Source organism: Arachis ipaensis, chromosome B4 (genome assembly GCF_059453495.1).
Source record: "Arachis ipaensis isolate K30076 ecotype BB chromosome B4, ASM5945349v1, whole genome shotgun sequence".
NCBI classification, from domain to species: Eukaryota; Viridiplantae; Streptophyta; class Magnoliopsida; order Fabales; family Fabaceae; genus Arachis; species Arachis ipaensis.
In genome coordinates, this window is record NC_142439.1 from 48,816,228 (window position 1) to 48,822,680 (window position 6,453).

The window sequence follows — 6,453 nt, forward strand, 5'->3', positions numbered from 1 at the left end:
GCGAATCCAGCAGTGCCGCGTGACTCCTTCCTCCTTCCCCTCTCCTTTCCTTCCCCGGCGCAACCCTGTCTTCTTTTCTTTCTTTTTTTTGTTCCTTTCTTTCTTTCTCTTTTTGGTTGGCTAAAACTGCAAGTGTTAGGGATATTGTGTGTTAAGGATGGCGGCTGATACGGAAAAAGGGATTAGGGTGTTTAATTTTTAACACTAGGGTTTGGTTTGGGGCAATTTGAAATTAGGGATATTTTACTTACTTGGAGTTTGACAAATTCTAAATTAGATTAGGTTGTATTGTAGTAATTTTGAAATCTAATTTAATTCCTCAAAGTTACTTTAAAAATAATATTTAATTATCAAAACTTCATTTTATCACTTTTAATAAAATAATTCCTGAAAATAAACTCCTTATGAATAATTAAATTGAAGTTAACTCCTAATAATATTTTTTCGAAGATTATGGGTCTTACAGTAATTAAATTAATTATTCTTAAAATATTATTTTTTTTATTATTTTATAATTATTTTTAAACAAATATTAATTAAGATAAAATTGGAGATATTTAAGTTAATTTTGTTTATTCTTAAAATATAAAATATTAAATTCAAAAATCTTAAATATTTAAATTAAATGATATAAAACTTTTATATTTTTTTCAATTACTAAAATTTTAAATTATAAATAAAAAAATATTCCGTCTAATATATAAATTTCTAAAAATTTATTTTGAATAAATATAATAAATTATAAGTAATTTATTATTTAATTTTAAAATAATTTTAAACTCAAACTATCATTAATTTGACTTAAATATTTTTATTAAAATAAATTTTTGAATATAAAATCTTAAATAAATATAATAAATCATAAACAACTTATTATGTTAATTTTAAAAATTCAAAGTCTTACATTTAGTATGTTGAAACAAAATTTTTTATTAGTTACAAAAAATCATTAAATTTTGTGACAAATAAATAACTTGTTACAAAAATATTGTATTTTGTGATAAATTAATTTTTTGTTACAAAATATTTAGAGCTTTTGAAACAAATAGATATTCTGTTACAAAATATTTTGAATTTTTGCAACAATATAATCTTTTGTTATAAAACATTATAACATTTTGTAACAAAACAACAATTCTATACGAAAGCCAACATAATTTGTAACAAAAGAAATCAAGTTGTTACAAAATGTTGAAATGTTTTGTAACAAATTTTTTGTTATAAATGTTCTATTTTCTTGTAGTGCTTGAAGAACAAGTAACTCACATTCAAGCAGATACTGCAGATTATTGATGATAAACATGAAAATAAAGGAAGCATGAAAAGGATTAAGAATCATCAATAATGCAATTGAAGTTGGAGAACGGGATTTCTATCGGTAAAGAAATTCACAAATAATATCTTGTTGAAAGTATAGCTTCTAAACCAACAGAAAATCCTTTCGTACAAAAGTTTGGTTGTCACAAGTAACAAAACCCAATAAAAAAAAAAAACCGAAATATCTAAACCCCGGGTCATCTCTCAAGGAATTGCAGGGTAGTATGATTTATTATTGGTTATGAAAAAAGGTATATTTTTGGGTTTTTTGAAATAGGGAACAGGAAAATAAACTGGCAACAAAGTAAATTAATTATCATGAAAACCATTGCAAGGTATAAGAACTAGAAATCCCATCCTAGTTATCCTTATCAAGTGTGATGAGAATTGTTTATTGCTCCCACTTCGTTAACTGATGAGCGGATAATTTATACGCTTTTTGGCATTTGCTTTTACATAGTTTTCAGTATGATTTAGTTAGTTTTTAGTATATTTTTATTAGTTTTTAATTAAAAATCACATTTCTGGACTTTACTATGAGTTTGTGTATTTTTCTGTGATTTCAGATATTTTCTGGCTGAAATTGAGGGACCTGAGCAAAAATCAGATTCAGAGGTTGAAGAAGGACTGCAGATGCTGTTGGATTTTGACCTCCCTGCACTCAAAGTAGATTTTCTGGAGCTACAGAACTCCAAATGGCGCGCTTCTAATTGCGTTGGAAAGTAGACATCCAGGGCTCTCCAGCAATATATAATAGTCCATACTTTGCCCGAGTTTAGATGACCTAAACTGGTGTTGAACACCAGTTCCATGTTGCAGTCTAGCGTTCAGCGCCAGAAACAAGTTGCAAAGTGGAGTTCAACGCCAGAAACACGTTACAAACTGGCGTTCAACTCCAAGAATGACCTCTACACGTGTAAATCTCAATGCTCAGCCCAAGCACACACCAAGTGGGCCCCAGAAGTGGATTTCTGCATCATTTACTTATCTCTGTAAACCCTAGTAACTAGTTTAGTATAAATAGGACTTTTTATTATTGTATTTAGATCTTCGGATCAGATCTTTGATTAGTTTTATGCTATCTTAGACCTTTAGGGTGGCTGGCCATTCGGCCATGCCTGAACCTTCATCACTTATATATTTTCAACGGTAGAGTTTCTACACACCATAGATTAAGGTGTGGAGCTCTGCTGTACCTCATGAATTAATACAAAGTACTACTGTTTTTCTATTCATTTCAACTTATTCCGCTTTTTAGATATTCATTTGCACTTCAACATGAATGTGAAGATCATGACACTCATCATCATTCCCTATGTACGTGTGCCTGACAACCACTTTCGTTCTACCTTCGATTGAATGAGTATCTCTTGGATTTCTTAATCAGAATCTTCGTGGTATAAGTTAGAACCCATGGATGGCCATTCTTGAGATCCAGAAAGTCTAAACCTTGTCTGTGGTATTCCGAGTAGGATCCGTGAAGGGATGGCTGTGACGAGCCTCAAACTCGCGAGTGCTGGGCGTACTGACAGACGCAAAAGGATGGTGAATCCTATTCCACTATGATCGAGAACCTCCAGATGATTAGCCATGCAGTGACAACGCATCGGACCATTTTCACAGAGAGGATGGGAAGTAGCCATTAACAACGGTGATGCCGTACACAAAGCTTGCCATGGAAAGGAGTAGGATTAATTGGATGAAGACAGCAGGAAAGGAGAGGTTCAGAGGAACGAAAGCATCTCTATACGCTTATCTGAAATTCTCACCAATGAATTACATAAGTACCACTATCCTATTTTATATTTTATTTATCTTTTACTTATCAATTCATAAAATCAGTTGAATCCGCCTGACTGAGATTTACAAGGTGACCATAGCTTGCTTCAAGCCGACAATCTCTGTGGGATCGACCCTTACTCACGTAAGGTTTATTACTTGGACGACCCAGTGCACTTGCTGGTTAGTTGTACGAAGTTGTGAAACAGAATTAAGATCATGAACGTGCGTATTGAGTTTTTAGCACCGTTACTAAGGAAGTAAAGATCACGATTTCGCACACCAAGTTTTTGGCGCCGTTGCCGGGGATTGTTCGAGTTTGGACAACTGACGGTTCATCTTGTTGCTCAGATTAGGTAATTTTATTTTATTTTTAAGCTTTTTATTTCTTATTTTCGAAAAATACAAAAAAAAATTTTCTTCTTTTTCGTTTTTCAAAAATTAATTTTCGAAAAATCCAAAAAAATTATAAAATCATAAAAATAAAAAAATATTTTGTGTTTCTTGTTTGAGTCTTGAGTCAATTTTTAAGTTTGGTGTCAATTACATTTTTTCTAAAAATTTATGCATTTTTCGAAAATTCATGCATTCATAGTGTTCTTCATGATCTTCAAGTTGTTCTTGGTAAGTCTTCTTGTTTGATCTTGATGTTTTCTTGTTTTGTGTCTTTCCTTGTTTTTCATATGCATTCTTGAATTATTAATGTCTAAAGAATAAAAATTTATAAGTTTGGTGTCTTGTATGTTTTTCTTTTCTTGAAAATTTTTCAAAAATAAGTTCTTGGTGTTCATCTTGACATTCAAAGTGTTCTTGGTGTTCATCTTGACATTCATAGTGTTCTTGCATGCATCACATGTTTTGATCCAAAAATTTTCATGCATTGAGTCAATTTTGTGTTTTTTTCTTTCATCATTAAAAATTCAAAAATAAAAAAAATATCTTTCCCTTTTTCACTCATAAATTTTCGAAAATTTGAGTTGACTTTTTCAAAACTTTTTAAAAATTAGTTGTTTCTTATGAGTCAAATCAAATTTTCAATTTAAAAATCTTATCTTTTCAAAATCTTTCTCAAAAAATCAAATCTTTTTCATTTTTCTTATTTATTTTCGAAAATTTTTAAAAATATTTTTCAAAAATCTTTTTCTTAATTTTATCTCATAATTTTCGAAAATATTATCAATAATTAATGTTATGATTCAAAAATTTCAAATTTGTTACTTTCTTGTTAAGAAAGATTCAAACTTTAAGTTCTAAAATCATATCTTGTGATTACTTGTGAGTCAAGTCATTAATTTTGATTTTAAAATTCAAATATTTTTCAAAACTAATTTTAATCATATCTTTCTATCATATCTTTTTAAATCATATCTTTTTCAAAAAAAATTTGATTTTAAAATATCTTTTCTAACTTCTTATCTTCTTATCTTTTCAAAATTGATTTTCAAATTTTTTCAACTAACTAATTGACTTTTTGTTTGTTTCTTATCTTTTTCAAAACTACCTAACTACTCTTGCCTCTCTAATTTTTCGAAAATACCTCCCTCTTTTTCAAAAATTCTTTTTAATTAATTAATTGTTTTAAATTTTAATTTTAATTTTATTTTTTAATTTTCGAAAATCATCAACACCTTTTCAAAAATTATTTTCGAAAATTTCTCTCTCTCATCTCCTTCTATTTATTTATTCATCTACTAACACTTCTCTTCCACCCAAAAATTTGAACCCCATCCTCCTCTGAGTTCGAATTCTTCTCTTCTTCATTCTTTTTCTTCTTTTCTTCTACTCACACAAGGGAACCTCTATACTGTGGTAAAAAGGATCCCTATTATTATTTTCTGTTCCCTTCTTTTTCATATGAGCAGGAGCAAGGACAAGAACATTCTTGTTGAAGCAGATCCTGAACCTGAAAGGACTCTGAAAAGGAAACTAAGAGAAGCTAAAATACAACAATCCAGAGACAACCTTACAGAAATTTTCGAAAAGGAAGAGGAAGATGCTTGGTGACTTTACTGCACTTAATTCCAATCTACATGGAAGAAGCATCTCAATCCCGGCCATTGGAGCAAACAATTTTTAGCTTAAACCTCAATTAGTTTCTCTGATGCAACAGAACTGCAAGTTTCATGGACTTCCATCTGAAGATCCTTTTTCAGTTCTTGACTGAATTCTTGTAGATGTGTGATACTGTTAAGACCAATGGGGTTGATCCCGAGGTCTAAAGGCTTATGCTTTTTCCGTTTGCTGTAAGAGACAGAGCTAGAGTATGGTTGGACTCTCAACCCAAAGGCAAAGATAGCCTGAACTCTTGGGATAAACTGGTCACGACTTTTTTATCCAAGTTCTTTCCTCCACAAAAGCTTAGTAAGCTTAGAGTGGATGTCCAAACCTTCAGACAGAAAGAAGGTGAATCCCTCTATGAAGCTTGGGAGAGATACAAGCAACTGACCAAAAAGTGTCCTTCTGACATGCTTTCAGAATGGACCATCCTGGATATATTCTATGATGGTCTGTCTGAACTATCAAAGATGTCATTGGACCATTCTACAGGTGGATCCATTCACCTAAAGAAAACGCCTGCAGAAGCTCAAGAACTCATTGACATGGTTGCAAATAACCAGTTCATGTACACTTCTGAAAGGAATCCTGTGAATAATGGGACACCTATGAGGAAGGGAGTTCTTGAAATTGATACTCTGAATGCCATATTGGCTCAGAATAAAATATTGACTCAACAAGTCAATATGATCTCTCAGAGTCTGAATGGATTGAAGGAATCATCCAACAGTACTAAAGAGGCATCTTCTGAAGAAGAAGCTTATGATCCTGAGAACCCTGCAATAGCAGAGGTGAATTACATGGGTGAACCTTATGGAAACACCTATAACCCCTCATGGAGAAATCATCCAAATTTCTCATGGAAGGATCAACAAAAGCCTCAACAAGGCTTTAATAAGGGTGGAAGAAATAAGTTTAACAATAGTAAACCTTTTCCATCATTCTCTCAGCAACAGACAGAGAATTCTGAGCAGAATCTATCTAGCTTAGCAAATTTAGTCTCTGATCTATCTAAGGCCACTATGAGTTTAATGAATGAAACAAGGTCTTCCATTAGAAATATGGAAGCACAAGTGGGCCAACTGAGTAAAGGAATCACTGAAACCCCTCCTAGTACTCTCCCAAGCAATACAGAAGAGAATCCAAAGAGATAGTGCAAGGCCATTGATATAACAATCATGGCCGAACCTACAAGGGAGGAAGAGGACATGAATCCCTGTGAGGAAGACCTCCTGGGACGTCCAGTGATCAACAAGGAGTTTCTCTTTGAGGAACCAAAGGACTCTAAGGCTCATCTAGAGA

At 32.0% G+C, this 6,453-nt stretch overlaps 1 non-coding gene across 1 annotated transcript; it reads right to left on the reverse strand.

The window, feature by feature from the left end:
• Positions 1-5,459: 5,459 nt before the first annotated feature.
• LOC148567485 (small nucleolar RNA R71) lies at positions 5,460-5,567 on the reverse strand. Its single transcript, XR_015881897.1, has one exon. It is a non-coding gene; the product is annotated as a small nucleolar RNA R71 (small nucleolar RNA).
• Between the last annotated feature and the right edge of the window lie 886 nt (positions 5,568-6,453).